Source organism: Salarias fasciatus, chromosome 13, assembly GCF_902148845.1.
Source record: "Salarias fasciatus chromosome 13, fSalaFa1.1, whole genome shotgun sequence".
Lineage (NCBI taxonomy): Eukaryota > Metazoa > Chordata > Actinopteri > Blenniiformes > Blenniidae > Salarias > Salarias fasciatus.
Window position 1 is genome coordinate 22,476,587 of NC_043757.1, and position 22,295 is coordinate 22,498,881.

A 22,295-nucleotide genomic window follows, 5' to 3' on the forward strand; every position below is an offset into this window, starting at 1 on the left:
GATCTTATCTCACCACTGGAAGACTAAATGACACTAAAAGTTCCCAGCTGAGAGATTTCTTTTAAGAGCTTTCCACATATGAGCCGAGATGCAGACGGCGGGCACGCTTGGAGGAGGGGTGGGGATGAGTCCCAGCTTAGTGGGTGAGATGATGTTTCATGAATGAAGAGGTCCGCAGTGATTGCTTGACAAGTAAAAGCTGTGTCTGTAAAGCAGTATATCGCAAATGTATCAATGCCCAAGAGGCTTTAAAGACTTACCAAATAAATATTCGTGCTTTAACTGAGTGGAGCTTCAAATAGGATCACATTTATCTGGCAATCGATCAGCGGCCCCAGAACTCTTTCGGCTTGTTTCGTTTGATGTGGCTGTGTGTTATACACAGTGCCAGTGAAACTAGGCTTTGAAGAGCTTTTTTGATTTATTTATCAATTTTAATAGACTCATTAACACTGTTATTGGATTGCTTTAATTTACTTCTGAACTGGCTTCTTATTGCACTGAAAGCCTTTGCTCTTCTAGCGACGTCACCTTATGAGCCTCTGAAGATCTGCTCTTCTGGCCGCTGTGAAGCAGATGCGTCATTGTTCACTGAGGCCCCGTTTACGCTACAAAATAATATCTAGCATTTTTGCAGCCAAGTTTGAAAAGGATGCCATTTTGGCAATTGCAGGAAAGCTAAAATCAATGTACTTTTCATGTTGGGCCACTAATGGGTGCCGTTGTTTGTTTGTGCATATGGACTGAAGACCAAGTTGGATTGCCATAACAGGACAACATGAACAAGGACTCATGACATTCTGGAGGAAAACATTGTTGTTATTGTCCATCTACTCGCGCAAGTGAAGAGGAACTATTAACTACGGTGCGCATGCACAGTAGCATCATTTTGCCATCTACGAGTATTTTCAAATAATTCCACCAGCTGTTTTGAAAAAAGTTGTATTTTCAGTGGTTCTGACCACGTAAATGGTCTCTAAAATGCAAGTAAAGTTTCCCATTTCCATTTGAAAATGTGTAGATGAGGCCAAACTCACATAGAATAAGGTGTACGACAGGCCAGATTTACCTTTCTGGTGTGTTTTTACACTGAAAGATTTTACATATTTAAAGTAAAATATTTCAAGAGTTTGCAGCGACTTTTAGTCATCTAATGTTTTGTGAATGGAACCCAGGAATGAGTTCACCGTATACCAGCAGTCCACTGCTGCTAAAATCCATCAATGCGTGGAGGCTCTGCAGGAGTGCAAACACCACCAAGTGGGAAAATGAAGTATGTCAATTTTACGAGTGAAGCGAATATTTACTGTGAAATGTGTGAAAGAAAATGGTTCGTTGCCACCTGAACAACTGTTCCAGGACCACAAATAGAAGCCGTCATCTTCTCAATGGGAGAAAGTGAGCTTCTGGGGATCGGCAGAAGAAACTCGATAGCAAAATAAAAGCTGGAAAGCACACCTGCCGAGAGAGGGATGACGACAAACTAGAGAAAAACAGCATGACGTGAGCGAAAGGAATGAAAACAGTGAAGAGGGATCGGGACACAGCAAATCGGTGTTACATATTTTTCTAGTGTGGATCCCCTCAGGTCACCTCTCTCTCTCTGACCACCTCTACTGACGTCCCACTGCATACTTAAACTCGCCTGAGTGCCCATCGCTCCAGGAAACCAAGCTGTGGCACGGCCCTCCTCCCTGCCTGAAACAGTGGAATTGCATTACCTGATCCTTCCACTGTTCACTGTCCAGCACAGGTTTCTTGACACAATCAACAATTACTTCTTGTGCGGGCACTTCAAGCATTCCAAAAACAGGTTTTGAGTGTTTGCTAGTCATTTGAGACTGTGAATATGAGTGTGTGAGTTTGCCTTGCAGTGTACTGGTGACTTCCTATCATTGTGAAGCAGAATTCACCAAGCGTTGGATTGTTCACCCACTAATAGGGAACGTGAGCTGGGTTTAGACCGTCGTGAGACAGGTTAGTTTTACCCTACTGATGATGTGTTGTTGCAATAGTAATCACAGACAGGTAGCTGGGATCCGCTCCAACCTCACTTGACCCTGAATTAGATAAAGTGCTATAAAGCACGGATTGGTTAATTCAAGAAATATGACACCACTAGTTCAAAAAATGTGTGAAAATGTACCAATCTTCAATACTTTTAAAATAAATGCACTATTATAAATCAAACACCAGTGGTAAACAGTCATGTTTGAGCCTGCAGTCATTTGATAAAAGCCTTTTTGCATTTGCAGCATATTCCATCTCCACCTTCCTTTGCCAAACTAGCAAAGTGAGTAGAAAAAGCCTCACCTATCTGACAATGAGCACATATTCACACACGCATTTACACCTGCGACTATAGTTAGGCTCGTGACGTGCAGGTCTTTTCAGCGCGGAAGGAAGCACTTAAAGAAAACAAGCCATGGGGAGAACATGTAAATATACTGAACAGATCCAGGCCAGATTTTCACTCTACTACTAACCACTGCTTCAGCAACAACACTCCAGGGAAGAAGCACAAGTGGAACACAGATATGCACATTCTATTTCACAGCTGCAGCAGAGGTAGACCCCAACTCAACAGGCAATCTCTTCAGCTCACTTTGATGGTCGAAAGTGGTTTGCTTACAACAGAAACTGCTGTCGCACTAATAATCTGAAGTCAGCTGTAAAGTAAAGTCCAGAGATTCAGCAGCAGCCTGTCATTTTGCTTTAATTGCTTTTGAATAGATTTTTTTGTTGTAATCAAGTTGAGCACGTTGGATCGCACTGGATCCCCATTAGATGACACCATGTGGCAAATATTCACTGTTCGCACTTCACTTTGAAACAGTAATCCTCACTCGTATGACTAATACATTTAAATGCATGCCTTTATATTTCACAATCACATGTTCAGAATGAAAAGAACTATGGAGCTTGTTACAGCTTCAGTTCACTTCAGCTCAGTGAATAGACGCTCTAAGTGTTGTGCTCAATGTCTCTGCTTTACTTGGTACTGCACTGCTCATCTGAAAGCACCGCTGGAGATGCCGCATAAAGAGTTTCATAAGCTCTTACACCCTGCCAGCATCGACCCATATCCTCAGAGTCCAAGGTTCCCCGGAGGGAGGTTATTATCGTCCCTCGCCATTATTTTCTGAGGCTGATGTAGTTATAGAGGGTAGAAGGTCACAGGATGAACGCAAAGAATTCAGGCTGGGAATGGCTGAACAATTTTTTTTTTTGGTATTGACTCATCACTGCGTGTGTTATTCAGCTAATTGAATAATCGCTTCATCTCTAATGAAGGCGCACAGCAATTCTTCAAATGGCCTTTTTTTTTTTCTTGCTGGAATAAATTTAAAAAAAAAAAAGACAGGCGACACTATTTATTGTCTAAAAGTGATTAGTTCATTAGAAAAACATTCACATGACAACCGTTCCTGAAACATCACGGTTGACTTCCACTGTGTGTATTTGTGCATGAGTGTCACATTACTACCGTGCTTAACACTTTTAAACATAATCTGTTGATGTCAAGAGCGGTTGAAAGTTTACCCCTTGATATTTGTCACCGCGTTCACGTGTTATCTCAACAGAAACTTCCAAGTCTTAATTGCCAGCACTTCGTAAATACGTCAAACTGGAGTGTTGGCTTGATCAGCAGCTCCAGTCTAATACGTGCTCATCTTTCAGGCTCTTAGTGTCTGTTCAAGGATTTTAAAGTGGAGGAGATGCAGATGTTTGCTCATGTGAGGACAAAAATCAGAGACCTGTAAATGAGGAGTGGCTTCCTCACTCCTCCGGCTCCAGTGAGCCATTTTTGCAAAAGGAGACTAGGAAGAATGGGGGCTTCATTTCCACAACCTGTTGGTGAGTGATGAGGGAGAAGGGTGAGGAGTAATTAGTGCAGCTGAGCTTTGTGATTGCTCCAGGGAGAAAAATGACCCCCTCCAACATAATATATTTCATGGATTATGCAAGCATCAAGCCCTCAGGGAAGGAGGACAGAGATGCCCTTTCATGCAGGATGCAACCTGGTAATTTGTCCTGTTATACTGTGAGATCATGTCCTCGTCCTACTGGGTGAGCTCATCTGAAAACACACACACAGACATATAAACATCGTCTGTGAGTCATACGCCGCCACGACCCTTCATAATCATTATAAACAACGTCAATCTTTGGGGTCATGTTTCTATAGAACGCACATGAAAGTGTGAGCGATGACAATCGTTCTCACAGCACAGCGTCTTAAGACAAACAGAGGAACAGCATGGGCATGTTGACAGCTCTGTGCAATTCATAAATAAGTGAAAAAGAATGGATGCTTCCTTACACTCTCGTTTACCATTTGTTTTGTGCCTGTTGTTTTGAATTTTGATGTCTGACACCCACTGTGCTGTTTATTTGATATCTCTCTGTCTGCTCCCTCAAGCCTCTTCATTTAAAAGCTTCCATGAAAGTATTATTCGTCTCAACATGAATACCTTAGTTCATGGTGACATAACACTTTCAAAACATAATTTTGTGCACTTCAAAGCGAAGCAAAGGAGCATATGGTAATAGCAATGCAATCATAGAGGACATGGAGACTTCGGTGGGTGGGAGATGTTCAGGGTTGTCGGTTTGCATGTGGAAATAAACAGCAGTGTTGTGTATACAGAGCCTCCGAGTGTCTCGCCATGCCCTTGAAGAGCTCCTGCAGGAGCAAAGAGGAGTGCCGGAGAGAGGTCTAATCAGCCTGTGACAAATCAGCATCTTCTCCAGCTTGTTTTTCATTTGGATAATGCAGGCCTCCTCTTCTAAGTGATAAAACAACCTCTGTGGAGTGGTCTTTACACAGCCAGATTAAATGTGATCACCTTGCCAACATACCCTGGGAGATTGCCATGATTAACAGGCAAAAGAGAATAATGATAATCATATGCAGGATAATAGCCCATACCAAATGGCTGCATGATCTGTACATAAATCACTACTCATTTCCCACCCTAAAGGACATGGTTTTACCCTTTGGCAGGATTTACGCAGGAACAATCTGATTTTTTTTAACCCCCGTGTGCCCTGGATTAGATTATTTCATGACCGATTTGAAATATAAAATGCACCTTCAATAAATCTGGTCCACTACATGTTAACGTTTTTTTTGGATCTGTATTTTCAAAACAGATTATTCTTTTTTAATTTGGTATGGTGATGATATATCTTCAATGCCAGATAAAAAGCTGAAAACTGGAGCACGCATAGCAAGGTTGAGACCTCATGAATGTTACACCGAGGTTATTAACCCAGGGCAAATATTAGCACGGCTTCAAACAGCACAATAATGGCTCCATGAGAGGGGCCGAGTCGGAGGGTGGAATGTTGTAAAATCGCTTTATGAAACCCCTTTAGACTGAAAACCATGCTATAAAAGTGTGTAAAAGTGTAATGTGAGTGTGTTTGTCTCTGTGCCCAACACACCGGCTGGGTTTGGGGAACTGAACACATTTACTGGACATAAACTGTAAGATTCTGGGTGTATATATCCCTTAATGAATCATGTTGGGAAAGCTTATGGCTCGACACCAGTACTTTATTCTCCCTTGAAAGCAGAAAGGGGCGCAGGTATTTGCGCCGGCTGTACATCAGCATCAGACAGAGAAAAAGCGGGCATCTTGTGAATTAGACGGAGTTCATGTGCAACACACAGTTAAATTACTCAGCATCAACCTGTTTTCTGATGTATGCGATAGCGGCAGGGCTATCATCTGTGTAAGACCTCTCGCAGTCTTTAGCTTTTCCCTCAACCCTTGGGGAAATCGACTTTAGAACTAATCCATATGAGCAGAGCGGTACATGATGAGGGAAAATGCAGAAACAGAACACAGCATTGCACAGGAAAAAGGAACTGAGAGGGACACACAGCGAGACAGAGATTAAAACAGAAAAACATGGGAAAACAAGAGAAACAGAATCTTTTTTCCCTCGATACTGAAATTGCCTCTTGAGACTGAACATGAACAAAGGAGTATAAAATGTAAAACCATCCATGACCACATCAGCAGCTAAAGAAACGCTGCTTTTTAGTTTTTCTGTTCCCGACAGGGTCAGCGGTGTTCAGTAACACAGATGAAGGATTGCAAATTAGAGGTTGGAGCCTCAACCAAGGTTTGCCATTACCAAGTTTGTTCTCTACGTGTGAGAACCAGAAGGGGCCTCTGGGCAACTAATCCACTCTCCTGATGACGAAAGTAAAAGTCATTCTCCCCTTTTTGGCACAATTACCGTGTGTGATGGAAAGGTCACACTCATCAGGTTATATCTTGTCCTTTGTAATGAGGAATGTGAGGTAAATACCAGAAGGGCTGTATCTCCATCGACTCAACGCGAATGGATCATCATGGCCGAGAAACTAAAGCTGCTTCAGTCCAATAAAGTGTGGGTGGGAAGTTTAATTTTTGTTTTTCACCATTAAATTCTATTTAATTTGCCAAACATTACAAAAACAATTGGATTCTTGGATTAAAAGCAATATTAAAAAAGATAGTTCTATATTAAAGCAGTTTCATAACAACAAGTACAAAACAATATAAAATATAAAAAAGACATTAATGCCCAGAATTACTGTCTCTTGAAACACTGATTAATTCACATCAATTACTTGCAGCACAAACAAAGAAAATTGATGGGGCACCTAAAAAAATATTATTTTTGCTGGTTAATGAGCAGGCTGTCACATTAAGGTAACTTTTAACCACTTTTTATTCATATGAAAGACTTTTTTTAATACAAAAAATGACCTGTCATTTAAACGATAGCAACATTTAATTCAGAAGAGCTGACTGTGAAACCTGAATAGTGAATAAGTAACTAGTGTGTTTCTAAAGATTTGACACCGAGAAAGACTCAAGAGATCACCTGCTGTTTTCTATTCATGCATTAGAGACGACTTGATTTGCCGCTTAAAAATATGTTATTAAAAAATGAGAAGGTGAATTCAAACTATGATTTTTTTTTTTTTTATATTTTCAGTGTGCAGCTAAAAACTGAGAAAGCGCTGCCCCTTCTTAATTACGCTCAGCAAATGCTTCTGGTCCATTCATCAACTCGACTTACAAGGATTCTCACAACAATGTCCTAAAATACATACTCTGTGATTAATCTGTTTTTTTTTAATTCCTTTTAGATATTTTCTTCCATTTTCTACTGATCATTTGTGGTCATGTACGAAACCGCACACGTTGAGAGACACTCCCAGACTGAAAATCACTGTCCTGCTCTTGTGCTTGTATAAAAGAGCTGAGCATTACCCATTTAAGGTCACCGTATTGACCGTCACCGGCAATAATCTCAGTGACTCATAATAAGGATGAGCTAGACTAAAGTTTCCTAATGCAGCTATTTCCAACAATGTTCGAGGAAAATTGATTACATTGTAAATACATGAATGCAAGACTACAATATAGCATCATTTCTCCAACATCTACAGAATAAACCTACTTCCTTCTAAATCTGATTAAGGACCACTACAAAGCTTTTTTCCTCCTCTGTAAAGTCAAAGACAGAAATGTTTTTTTCTTAATACTGTATTGTTAAAAGCAATAGAAAGCCACACAGGGCTCCCATTAAGAACGTTCTCTGTCCCAATCTCCACATGGACAGTGTTCATTATTCATGATCAAGGATGACTGTAATGACTTCCTCAAATATCATATATGTAATAAAATGGAACTTCAAAGGATCTGTATTAATTGTGTGGCCTGAACTCTGGACTGCAGTGATTTTTGCTGAGTGGATTCAAAGACATGGCTTCCTTTGATCATTAGGAGAGGGGAGGTGAGGTCATTTAGGAGCCAGAACCCCATGGGGAACAAAACGGGGGGGAATCATCAATTCAGACGGCGCGGCCAGATCCTTTCGCTCAAACACTGCTGATCAGACTTAATCACAGCATTGCTATGCTGCGAGCCAATGACGAGTCCAGGAATGAGCCCAGAATTGACACCACGTCCCAATGATGGCGGGGCAACCCGAGGTGAGAGCGAGCCGAACTTTATTCCCGACGGGCACCAACTTCTCTCCAGGCTCCATGAACAGAGAGCTGCCGGCCTTAACCTAGTCTGTGTACAAAGAGCAAACGCACACATCATTAGAGAGTCAGCGGTAGCCTTAAGGTTCAAGAATTGAGCTCTTGAGATGAAATCCTCAGGCAGAGAAAGCAGATGAAAGAGGATCTCCTTCACGCAGAGGCGGCTGCTGGTATGACTTTTAGCACAGAGGTCTAAAAAGTGAGTGTTTTGTAAAACAAAAAGTCTGGGGAACAGTGACTACAGAGTTATCTTGTGAGATATCCGATCCCCGCAGGAATATACGGAAACTCTGTGCTGCTGTTTCACCAAAATGTTGAAAAAAAAAAAAAAAAAAAAAAAGTTAAATTTCCAGCCTTTCTGCATGCACAGCAGTACATGAATGAGTACAGGCGACTGCGACGCTGCGAGTAGGCACACATTTGCTCCATTTTCTTGGAGCTGAAATTACACTTGTGCAGCTTGCGACACATTAAACTAGTCGTGGACTATCTGCCATCCAAGGCCACCTTCAGTCTCTCAGCAGTTAGAGACAAACTAAATTAGCTTTGTTTGCCACTGCGCTTACAATGAAGCCAAAGTAAATTTGTGGCTTAAGTAACAGAGTCTCATATATAAACCACAACTGGAAAGGGATTGGTCCTGCCAGCGACGAGGCGAAACCCGTCCCCGACCAAAACAAGACAAATCCAAAAGATCTGACCTCGTATTTTGTCTTCAGGGTTAAAAACCAGCTTTTTTTTTAACACTGACTTTCCCTGTAGACACTAACAGGCATCAGAGGCTTTAAACGCAGCTTTAATGTTGATCTGGATACAGTCAATAAAGTAGCTGTATTTTATTTAGTCTATTGTATCTTCGGGCTAGAAAATAATGGCGAAACCTCCCTATGAATCATTGATTTGGAAAAAAAAGAAATATGGTGTGTTAACAGAAACAACAAAAAAATGGTCAAATGATTTCACTGAAACTGTGATAATAGTAATAAACAAAAAAGACAATGATTCCCTGGCCCTGATGGAAATTAATGTGCTCTGAAAACAAAGAAGATTGTGTAAAATATGGCGTGCATCCAAAACAAACAATGCACATTCTACAGTATTTATTGGGCTACAGTTTGCCGGCAGTGGAACACTGCAGGAGACCTTCATACTTTATATTTAATACCTCTGTTTAAATTCAAGGTCTGCGGTTAAGCAACAATCAACTTTAATCAATAGCTGACACTGCCCAGCTTATCCAGGGTCAAACAACATCGAATGACACTCGTGCACCCTCGAACCGCAGCTCCCTCCTTCTCAAGCACAACATTGATTGGCACCAGAACTGGAACGAAAGGTAACCCATTACTGCTGAGAGCAGCACCCTTTAAGTTTTAGTCTTTTTTTTTCTTTCCTTTCAGCAGCCGGGTAAACTATTTATATTGCAAGCACTGAGAGCAAAACTGAAGAAGAGTGACAATACAATGCAATAGAAAAAAAAAAAAGAAGCAAAGATAGGCCGTTAGATTAGAAACGGTAATAACGGCTGTGGTGTGGGTTAGTTTAAAGGGGAACTGCGATATCAGGACAGGCATTGATGGCAGAGAAAATGGAGGATTGAGAGGCATTACAGGACTACCGAGATTATTGATGTCACATTTCAAGATCCTGTCCTATTGAGACCTTGTCCTCTGTTAGAGGAACACTTAATCAGAGATTTGCACAGTTTAAAGCAAAATCCTAAAAGCCATGAGCCTGTCCCTCGCTTAAAGGATGACACTGAGCCTCTGTGAAGCATATGCGCACCACCAGACAAACGTATTAACATTTGTGTACACATTAATGAATATAAACAGTGGCACAATCCTGATTTGGCTCATAGCTAAAGTTGCTATTAGCTCTAAACAATTTACTCAATGCCAAACAGGGATTACCATTTTTTTTGTCTAAATATACAAAGCAAAATCCCTTAAAATGTTCCCAAACTAGTTGGTCGCAATGCTCCCAGAGTCACTGTCACAGTCTGTTCTGAAAACGACTGAGCATAGAGGATGCTTTCTTTTTCTTTTTTAAGTGGGTAGATGAAGGTATTGGCAAGTGGTGTTAAGGTTCATTCGGATCCTGGAGAAATCACATTAATATTGTTCATAACAATTTCAGAAAAGACTACCACAATGAAAAAAAAAATCAGTTTAGTGTAAGCACTTAATTCTGCTTAACTAACTAGAAATCCAAAATAACTGCCCAGTCTCAAGAGACACATATGTATTTCAAACTCTCCAAAATTAATGGAAAGCAAGGCCAATCTCAGAGGAACCCCTGACATGGTGAAATGAGAAGAAAGCACATAAGCCCAGAGTGAAATGATTCCATCACCATTCATCCCGGGAGAGGCGGCAAAAAAACAAAGAAAATCCCAGCTGCCCACAACCATGCAGCAACTTTGACTTTCAGGCTGATGCATTTTCTCTCCTCTGGGCTCAGAGGGTTAGAGAACTGAGCGTGGTCATTAGTGCTCGCTCTCTTGCTTTTTTGTGACACAGATTTAAAGTGAATATTCCTTCCACCACTCCACCAATCCCCTCTGTTGAGCACACCACCACAGAGCAGCGTTCAGCCATGTCAAGCCTTTGTGAGACGAGACTGGCTAATGTGAAGTGTGGACCGCTGCTCACTGCGCTGCCTCCCTGACAGACAGAATGTTAATTCCCTGTGATTCTGCCTCAGCTCTTAAAAACTATGTCCAGGCTGCCCATTCAAGAGACTGGTGGTTATCTTGTGGCTGTTGAGTTGCTAAGAGAGGGAAAAATCATTTCTCTCATGGCAGATGTTTCAAAAATCACCCTGGTCTTACTGCATGTTTCTTTGGTGTACCAATACACAGGCGGATTAGTAGTGAATTTAAGATACTGAAATACTGCAGGGAGCTGGAGACGATCAAAGTCGGCTATCTGCAAACGAAGGGTCCAGCCTGGACAGGTTGCCAGTTCATAGCAGTCACATAAACTCAATTCAGAGTCACTGCATACATGTCTTAGGGCTGTTGGAGAGAACCAGAGGAAACCCACGCATACATTGGGCGGGGGGGGGGGGGGCACATGCACACTCCTCAGAAAAACTGGCACCGATTCAAACCCATTCCTTCTTAGATGATGAAAAAGTGCTAATGACTTTTCTAAACCCCTCAAATAAATTAAGACTTGATTCATGTACCATATTGTTCCAAATATGAGATTGTGATTAAAAGATGACCCCCCCTTTTTTTTTTTTTTTACATGGCGCGCACACAGATACCCGTAACAGAGCAAAAAATGCCAAACTCAATAGTTACACACTATCTGATGCACACAGCTTATTCCTCGCACACATCTCCACCCACACGAGTTTCTCTCAAGCTATCCTCGCTCTCTGGTCCTCCCATAGTGTATCATCCTCTCTGCCACTGAAAGCGTTCGAGATGCCTGAATTTCAGATCCTTTGAACGGCTTGCTAAAAGCAACATCCACGCGCCTGCAGCAGGCTTTTATCCCCCTGGTACGATCACAAAGTCACTGTTCCTTCTACATAACTTTGGTTTCTTTGGTTGATTCAGGTGTCCGTGGATCACATCCATCAGAACTCTGCGTAACACCGGCAGGTGAAAATAGGGCCTGAACACCCTGGCTCAACGGGTGCAACATATTGGGGGCTCGTCCGTGAAATGTGGCCCCAACACAACAAATACCGATGCAGATATGGATCAATGGACATTAATGAAGCATTTGAAAACCAAAAATTATAAAAAGCTGAGTTAAGCTGGCAAGTTAGAAAAAAGATTAAAAATAAAGATCAAATAAGGCTGGATGACAGTTGGATTTTATGATCAGCTCTCAAAATACAACCTCTCATACAATCCCTTTCATGCCACAAGCACTGTCTGGTTTTTGTTTGTCAACAGGTAGAAAAGAGAAGATCTGTTATCTGGAGTAAGGGCCGGTCGCGATGTCGACTAATGCATTGTATTATGGCTTTATTCTGCACACTCCCAGTGCAATCTGAAAAATACCATGCAGCAGACTTGATATGAGAACAGTCCTTACTGGCCGGAGTATCTGGACATCTTGTTACAGGGTTTTGAAAAATTGCAGCTCATTAACATTCTGAAGCTGGGTTAGCCTTTTTATTTGCTGTACATGCACAAACACACACGTGGTGAATTTTCACCGAGCCCGTAGCAAATACATATTTTGTTTGTGCCGAAATAGACGTGACTGTGGCCAACATTTTCCATTTCTGTGGAGCTAAAGAGAGGCTTTGTCATGACAGCGAGTGGGCATGCCGTGAGTCAGTGAGGGACGACTGTTCAATGGGGATAGGCCTCATTTTCCCACCATCTCTTCCTGGTTGCACGGACTGCCAGGATGTTGCTAGGAGGAAGCTAGCACTGCCAGAAATTATGACATCGGCTTGATAGACATCCTCCTGCTGTCTGGGAGAAAAGGAAAAAATAGAGACATGATCTGAAATGTTGCCACCACCTCCTCCTCCTCCACCACTCTTCCTCTACTTTCCCCCTTGAGGCAATCTGCTTCTCTTCTCTTCCTACTCTTTTTTTAACACTTTGTATATTTTCATGGCACCTTTAGGCATCTCCTCCTCACTGTAATACTGTTGTATATGAGGAAGGATGAGCTTCAACACACTGAAACTTACTTTTGTGTTCTCCTTGTATGACCTTTTAAAAACCGCGGTTCATCTCAGCATTTCATTACATTTCCTTCTCGTTGAACAAGACACAATATTTGCTCTCTCGTGGCCAGTGGTGAAGGTGCTAAAAACCTCAAAAAAAATCACTTGCACCAAGTCTATTTATAATGCTGTGTGTGTATATGAATATAGTTTCAATCACCTTGCTCCTGAACGCACCACACACCAGGCTGGTCACGCCGTCGTTTGGAAGTTACATGTGAAATTTCCCTTTTTTAGTCTTTTCTTTAATCTATCTGCAAAAAGGCTGTATCAAATGGGCAAAAATGAAGAAAAGAGCAGTTTTTCCACACTAAATGTGATGCGGTTTTGTGGTTTAATGCTCGATTTTCATATTTTAGATGCATAAGAGTTTAAATTTTCAGTTTTTTGTTTTGTTTTTTCCCGTCTCACCAAAAGAAGTAGAATAGCTTATCATACTTCACAAATGAGAGCGTGACGAAAATATAATTAGCTGACACTGGTCGGTGCATTTTTACAAGACTAACAACAATTTCCAAAAAAAAAAAAAAAAAAAAACCATCAAGTGCTACAAAGAGGACCAGTACAAAGAGTGGTAACAGTGTGAAGGTATTATTTTATACATGAAATTCATGCCATGTGAGAGAGAATGCATTATGCAGCAGCTTCATGTGGGAGTTTAAGCAAATGTTTAAAATATGTAAATCCAATCATCATGTGTCTTCACATCCTGAACTCATAAATATATAGTTTGCACATTTATGGACATTATCATGGTAAGTGATGGCTATTGGGAACTGCCCCCACCCCAGCTGTTCCCCCCACGGTGTTAATGCTGTACACTCAAGGTAATTTCTATCATGATCCAGGCCGACACCGATCCAAAGGGTGAGAGAACACTTTCAGAATATGTAAAACTTTATAGACCTTGAAAAAGCGTCCTTTTTTTCAGTTATATCAAGAAAGTCACGACTAGATGATAGCAACTATCACATGCTGCCTCAAGAACAGATATGATTATGTGGTGGAAACACATACATGAGCACGGAAACACACCAACAGAACCTTTTCAGTGAGGGCAGTTTGCTGTTCAATTCACTGTGCTGAGTTAAAACAGCATCACGCGAGGAAGAGGACACATGTGAACACAATCCAAAACCTCCACGGCCGCCTTTTGGCCACAGATTATTCAAAATGGTCTGAGGCAAAATGGAGAACTGTTCAGTAGTCAGATGAATCAGAATTTTAGATTCAGTTTGAAAACCAAGGAGGCCGTGTCCTGTGAAGAGGAGAGGGACCATCCTCCTTGTTATCAGTTCACAGTTCAAAAAGCCAGCATCTCTGATGGCATGTGGTAGCATGACTGCCAATGGCATGGGAAGCTCACATCCAGAAATATACCCTCGGTTTTTTTCAAAAGCATGAAGATTGCCCATCACTGCAATATTGCCTGCACCGTCCCAACCTGGAAGTAAAGTTGTGATTTGGTCAAAATAATATGCGAGCATGTGGCTGGAGGACCATCTATGTCGTAACATGTGGTACTTATAAGAAAGTGAATGTGTGACCATCATAATAACGACCAGCTTATGATTACATTCAAAGTCTAAATACCATCGGATGGCGACGGCTGATATGTCTCACCCCTGGGAGCCATAAACATCTCTATAAAACGGTACAGCAGTGCATCATTGTTATTTAGGTTTAGGTCAAAGTGGTCGACAGATGGACAGGCATTGTTGTCCTTCAAGCAATATAAACGGTATAGCTATTGTAAATACGAAACAGCTGGGCCACCGTCCTGTGTGTGAGGCATCCTGTTTGTGCTCACAACACTGTTGTTGACCCTGCTCGCACCCGCCTCCCACACAATAGGTTGTACTTCCAGTTGCGCTCTCGCTCCGAGTGCATCAACCTGAACTCCTCGACCTTTGGAGGTTGTGTTTATTCAAGCACCAAGACTGTCTGCACTTGAACTGGGCCCACAGAGAAGGTGCTGTGGGTTGTTATAATGGCACACAAAAGCAAATAAATTCATGTCCAAGCAGACAATGATATACCATACCTACAAGGACACATACAGACCCTGAGACGTTAACTAAATGCTCAATGATGAGAGCAGTTCCATTATTTATTATTTTTATGATTATATTTTTTTTCTTCTTGAAAAGTAAACATGAAGTGACTGGAAAGAGTGAAATTCTCTTGAGGCAAACTGTGTATCTCGAGGTGACATGATAATGTAAGATAATGTATTTTTTCTGTCTCGATCCACTGAAAGAATGAATCATTCACATTGCTTTGGCATTGAAAAGACTTAAACACGCAAACAGCTCATTAATACTGCTCTCTTCTGCACCTCTTTCTCTGGATGATGATATCCTACTTGACCTGTTGAACTACTGTGTAGGTGAAGTTAAAAAAAAAAACTTGCGTGCATCTGAGAAGCTAAAAACCTCTCCATCTGTGGTTTATTTACAGCATATGAGACCGATCCGTTACCTTCTATCTGAAAGTGCTTCATTGTGCTCCTGTGTCATCAGGCCAATTAACCAAAGAGGTTCCTTTTGACTGAACACATGCAATCATATATTCACCAGTTCATGCTCGAGAGGGGAGCTTACTCTCAGCTGACACGATGGATCAAGCCATGTAAAAAGTGATGAATGAAGAGCAAAAATAATCAATCAAGAGCAAATCTACTTAGCAACCCTTATGCAACTAACTGCAGAATAAACATTTTATTCATCAGCTGGATTGATGTATACTTGTATAAATATATGTATGTTTGACCCACTTTTGAGTGATATCTGCATGTTTCGCCTTCAAAACTCTTTTAGGCTTTCACTCATGAGGTTTAAGCCGGGTTTTTCTTTCACTCAGAGAGAGCTTACACACTAGCTTAGCCTCATCTTTGGATAAAATCCATGTTGCCTGGGCATCGTAGAGGACCCATGGCAAAGAGAGAGAGGCTGAGAGTCAGAGGAAGACTGAGGAGGGTTTCTCATGACAGATGGCTCCACTTGGTATTCGTGTCTACGGGGCAGTAATGCAAACAATGGCTCCCAAATACATTCTGGCATCTCTTCATCAATGAGGCTAGTGAACCGAGGCTGCAGTTTCAAATGACTGCAGCCCTCTTGTCCTCCATACGGCCGTAGACTTCATAGCCTCTGCTCGTGTTTTTTTCCCCCCACATAATCTCTTCCTTCTGTATTCAGTCATTTCCATCGGGCTCTGTGTTTTTTGTTTTGTTTTTTTTTCCTCTCATCGTCATGCCGGCTCACCAGTTCACTTCGAGTCACCCCTCCACTCTGACCAAGACTCTCATGCTCATCCCCAACACCCCACTCCACCAGCCCCCACCTTTTGCTTCCTGTCTACAAAGAGAGCGGCGCCGCAGATAGCCGCACAACATTTCTTTGGCTGACTCCTGTTTAGCCTCTAATAGGATTTACTCAGCGACTGATTTTCTGCTCTTTGTCTTCCATGCTGGAATGAAGTCTTCTAGCAGCCAATGGTGCAGGTGGTGGGTAGTAAATTATACACGCTTCCCTCTAAGCTAGTCAGCGTCAGAAGTGAGTGAGAGGAAGAGCTACAAGCTTCCATCACCGAACTGTTTTCATAACCAACACAGGCTCACACCAAACCGCAGAAACCACATTTCAAACATATCCACAAACACAAATTGGCATCTGCGAGACCGGCGCAGACACTCGCACATTACAACACCACATAAAGACACACATTCATGCCACGAAGCACAAACAAACAAATCCTCCCCCAGCGTTTGTACTCCCACTCTGCTGCCCCTCTGCATCCTATCTCTGTCATCTCGGCATACTTTAGGCAACTCAGCAGCGTCAAAACATAACACCGTGTAAAAAGAGAAATGATGCCGGTAACATGCAGGACAGAGATATATTACAACAGACGGAGGCCGAGAGCCTCATCAGCATCAATCTGATTGGACAGGACATCTCCTCTGGGCCACCCGGCCCCTCCCTTCATCCTCTTTCTCCGTGTCTGCCTCTCACTCATTCTCTCTCATTCTAACAGGTAGAGTAGTATTGATGGCAAATCCCCAGTGGTGGTTGGGGGCTGTTTGGGGTCGTGGCAAAGCACTAACATCTGTCACAGTGTTCTCTGCAGCTTGTTATAAATCTGTCACACCAGAGAAGGTAGGAACATGAATAAGAAATGGGGCTGAGAGACCTGTGGTCGGGAAAACATATGTTGTGTGTAAATGTGCATGTATAACAGGCAGGCCCATGAGTTATGTGTGGCGCATGTGCAGGTGTTCTAAAAGGACATACATTTTTGGCACATTCGACCATTCCTCATACATCTGATGCTGTCATATTGGAAAATCCGTGTGGATGCTAAATTACTTTCCAACAATTACAGATGACACCCTGGACAAATGTTTCCTGCCAGTTTGAAGTCGCCCTCTGACAGTGCAAAATGACCCAAATAATGCCCTGTAATTTAGAATTTAGCAATACTCCGGCAGGATAAAACTGTCAGACATTGATGATGACTTTTATGTACTTCTCCTGTGAAAAAGTACCCCGTCTCAAATGCGTTTTTTCCTTACATTTGTCCTCCGTGGAGCGACAGCTATCATACCACCCAGAAGCCATTCGTCAGCCTGATGCACAATGACCCCCGAAAACATCCTCAATCAAACATGCCAGTGTGAAAAGCATCGAGAATACTTTGAAGTCAGCCCTCAGCTGTCTGCCAATGAGAAAACACGGAGAGTGTTGATGAATAAAAAAAAAGAAAAAGGAACAAAGCCCTAACACATGCGTCACTCACTCTAATTACAGCAATACAGTCATTTTGATTGCACTGCAGATGAAACATAACTTCCCCCATTTCCTGAAAAGCCTACCATAAAGTCTGCAGTGCATTTCCCTCAATATCTCTTAGTCTATATAAGTATTTATTTCCGTGACACTGCAAAAATGTAATTCTGTTTACGCAAATTAAAAGATTACCAAAATCCCTGCTCATGGTGACATTTAGAATGCCGCAGATGATTTCTTTGAATACAGATAAGATGTGGCATTTAAAGTGAATTGAAGCTTTTCCTGAAGTTAATCAGCGAACTAGGTTCTTTAACTGTAAAACCGAAATGACTACCAAATTCCTCAAGGTTTTTGTTTTGTATAATTGGGTACTTACGAAGGTCTCCGAGCTCATTTCAAGAAGACTCTGCGATCTGCCAAATGAGGCATCTGTTACAGATGTCGAGGTTATGTAATTTCAAAGCAACCTACAGTCAGAGGGCACTGCTGGCCAGCTGTTCCTCACCACCAGTGCGGACAAAACCTGTAGGCCTACCGAGCATTTAACAGCCCTGACCTCTCCGTGTCTCTCCTCCTCTGTATTCTGCTCTCTCTCTGGCAGGTGCTGCTCAGCAGTTGCCAGACATTGCTGACTCTAGCTATTCTACAGAAAAGCCTCAGGAATGCATATTCTTTAGCGTGACTGTGAGCCTGCAGGTCCCACAGGGCCTGCTCTGTGCCATCCACACTGTGTGACCATGAATGGATCAGGTATAGAGGTACAGTTGTGTATAATACACAGGGCCGTGTGGTCCTTTTAACATAACAGATGTGTTGTGGAGAAAAGATGATCTGTGCAAGGAAAGTAGTCTTTTACCTTTCAAATCTGTTTCAGAAATGAGTTGAAATGAAGATAAATAAAACGACTGTACATTTGCGGCAGTGGGCTGAGAATGAGACAAGCAGAGCAAAGAGCATGCAGCTCCATGACACACATCCCTAAAAACACTAACGCTTCCCAGCACACCTCTCTGATCCGCTGTTAATTGCACATTCTTTATTGCTCTGCCATCGGTTATGCGAAATCCACAGGAATCCAGCGGAAATGTATGAATCTCTTTCTCTATGATTTTCAGCTCAAAACAAGCCGGAGGACATAAACTGAAGATAAAAATCCTCCGGTCTGCATCAGTCGGGGAAGCTCTCATTCTCACCGTGTGCGAATGTGTCATTTCACTCATGTACGCAAATCTAAACCACCTCTTCAAAACTGTATTTGCTGTAGGTTTTATTTGGCACATGCGGCGTGCTGTAGCACTGCCATTCGGATCCGATGCCACATTGTCTGTAACAACCGTGTGAACTATGCAACCGCTATGCAATGAGATTTCAGAAAAGGTTAAACGACAATGAAAGGCATGCTAAAACTGCAAAAAGTGCAAAAAAAGATTCCAGTGACAGAGACTTTTAAATGAGGAAAAACAAGTCAAACAGTTACAAGACAAAACAAACTAATCCATCTGGTAAGTAGCTTAATTCAACATTTGCTCACTCGCTACAGGAGGCAGCACTGTTAGCGCCAAGTCGGCTATACAAAGTCTCCCAAATAAAAAAATCAGTACCTCAGTGGATGCCTGTCAATATTTGTCTGAACACAGAAGTGACAAAATGGTGGATTAAACAATGTCAGTCAAGCCGCGATGGATCTCAGCCAGAAGTGGCTTCTACTAGCAACCGAAAGTTTGACAGAAGCCAACTGCTGGTGGCCAAACACATTGTCCAATCCGAAAAAGACTGCTTTGTTCACTCATTCACTGCTCAATAAATGATGAAGGCTTAGCGGCATCCTCCAGCTGTGAACACAGACACTCATCACAATCATTTTGTGTCGATGACAACTGTTGGGACACACAACTGTAATTTGTAAACAGCGGAATGCGGCTATGAACTGACAGGCGTGACAGACAGGTCATGAATACTGCAGTATTTTCATTACAGAAGTTTTTAGACTCTACACGTTGAGGAGCAGCAACACTGTTTGAAATGAAGTCCCAGTGAGAACTATTGGAGATCAGAGGACAGATTTTTTTTTCCCGCTGAGACAGAAGTAATTCAGCAGTGGGAGAAATCCTGATGTAAATTTTCCATGCTGGTACTTACTCCATATCAGCCTAACCCAACCACTGCATAAGAAGATAAAGAAAGAAAACCAAGATTCAAGATTATACCTATTTGAAACTTTCAGCCTGATATGACCCAACAGTTGGATGTATCTTATTATTTAATAATTCCCCAACTACTGAAATGTGGAGAAAAACACGGTCATCTGAGAGACAGAGGCTGATTCAATCAAATGTTTGGTGATATTGATAGTCACTTTTAAATATCTTGAGTAAACTGTCAGCTTCGCCTGTGTAGCTCAAACTTATAAATGACAGTTCAATTATCTGAGATCTATTACATACATGCATTTCTCTTACTGAAGTGCTTTACGTGACTAATCTCATACACACCAATGGGAATAGCTGCTACAAGAAAGAGCTTGTACACCACTGGGGGAAAAACCCTGTGTGATTTTCCCAATACACGTCAGGTTTGGAGACCAAACCACTGATCTCAAGATTTGGAAAGGATCAGCTTCACCAGCTGAGCCACAGTACCACTAGATATGCATGAACTGCTTTAATTAGCTGGTCTGATTCAGCATTTTGAGGCAAAGGGGTCATAAATTGCTGGAGGTGTAACTAGCTTGTTAATTTTACAGTGTATTTGGGAATTACTGGATTTTTCATTAATAAATTCGCAGTGGCTGAAATTAGCTGAACTCTGCCTGGCTAATCACTTTGTGCACCATGGAGTGAAGCACTTGTGTAGATTTCATGCAAACACGAGCAATCACTTTAAGTTTGGCCTTACATGGTTGCAGAGAAGTGACCCTCACATTGTGTAGGGATTAAGTGAAAGGTATACTTCCACCACAACATCACTTAGCTGATTAGGGGGACCAGCAGCCTTTCTACAGACCAATGAAGAGCTTATGATGGATTAAAATAACTGTTGGGTAATTAACAGGGCTGGTAAAATGTCCTGATCATCCTCCCTCTGTGTGGGGCTGGAAAAAAAAGGCATAAAAACACAAACAAATCCATTACTAAGATTTATGCAGCATTATTAAATTCACTGGGACAATAATAGTGAAAGGGCAGCGTTAGATCATATTTAGGGCACAGCAAGTAATTAGTTGTCATACGTAGAGAACCTGATGGTGGATATTATATTACACACCCCAACACTTTCAAAGGAGAGATTATTTTCACTTTTGTCATTGCAGATTGGGGAAAGGAAAATCGGAGAAGAAGACAAGTGCTGCAATGCACGTTCTTCGATATCTGTTGGCTTACAGGCATTTAAACAGCAAAGGATTAAGTCCTCCTTGCCACTACCTTGGCAGAGGCTGGATAAAAAGGGAGGGTCACTCGTGGTGTGGAGTGTTACAAGGACTCAGTGGAACAAAACACTCAACAAATTACAGCACATTAGAGGGGCTGGAAACTTTTTTCTCCTCACGATGAACCAAATGTGTTTTTTAAAAGGTGACTTGAAAGCTGCAGGGTCTCTACCAAAATAACACGGGAGTCTCACAATAATTATTTCAAGCTACAGCCACAAAGACGGCACACTAAATGTCAGCTAAGCTGAAGTTATAACCCCTTTTGTCTAAGAAATCCATTTTGATTAGTTTCATCTGGTCGTGGGCTGTCATTATTTTTCAGACTGTGCTTCTATTTCTGCCCTCAAATGCAAACCATATAATTTCATCGCTGCATGGTTTGGCCCAGACGAGTTGGCAAGTTTTTTTTTTCTTTTTTTTTTTTTCACAAGCAGATATTTTTACAAATTGATCTTATTCACTTTGGTCATAGCCAAACATTTTCTCCAATGCCTCCGCGTTAGGACAACACAATGAAGTCTCTAAGTTTTCGCAAGATGGTGTGGCAGCTGCTGCCCTGAATGTGTGAAAGATTTTGTGTGAGTGGATGAATGTGGCTCATCATTTGAAGCACATCAAGACCGTTAAAGTGGTATAATGTACTTTACATTGCCATGTAGGAAAAAGGCCTAACTCTTCTTCTTTTCTTATACAAATGTTGGGAAGGTAACACAATCAACTAAAAGGAAACATGCAATTGTTTCAGATTACCCCGGTGCCAAAAGTCAGCCTGTGAGTGTGACTTTACGTTTTGTTAAGCATGCAGGTTTGACCGTGCATCTGCTGCTATAGTGATTTCAGACATTATGGCCTTTTTTATGAGATGTTTACATTATTTTGCATATCCCTTCCGTGCTCACACAGCAAACTACAGGGGAAAGGAAATCTACCTTACAAAGTGAAACTTTTCTTGAAATATGTAAATGCTGGGATTTACATAATGACACAGCAAGGTGGCAACTTTGTCGTCCCCTTTCTGCCAGTTCCACTGAATGAAATGCGAAAGAGAAAAAAAAAAAGTTTTCAAAGATCTGTTTCTTATGGATGTGCTTATGTAGTCTTTGAGGGCAAGCTTCTACTTTTAAATCAAAGCGGAAAATCTGGGGATGCAAATCTCAATGTGGAAGAAACCAGTGAAAATGCACATTAGGCTACTTTTCCCAGCTCTCACAACTTCATTCATGAATGTCATTCCTCAGAGAGGTGGGAATCAGGAACGACTGTAACACAACTACAATCAGCAGTGATGGGACAATAACTAATTATC

The 22,295-nt window shown here is 41.8% G+C and overlaps 1 protein-coding gene across 2 annotated transcripts in view; it reads right to left on the reverse strand.

Moving 5' to 3' along the window:
• grid1a (glutamate receptor, ionotropic, delta 1a) overlaps positions 1-22,295 on the reverse strand; it is a 222,878-nt gene that overhangs the window by 194,932 nt on the left and 5,651 nt on the right. The window lies entirely within an intron of this gene.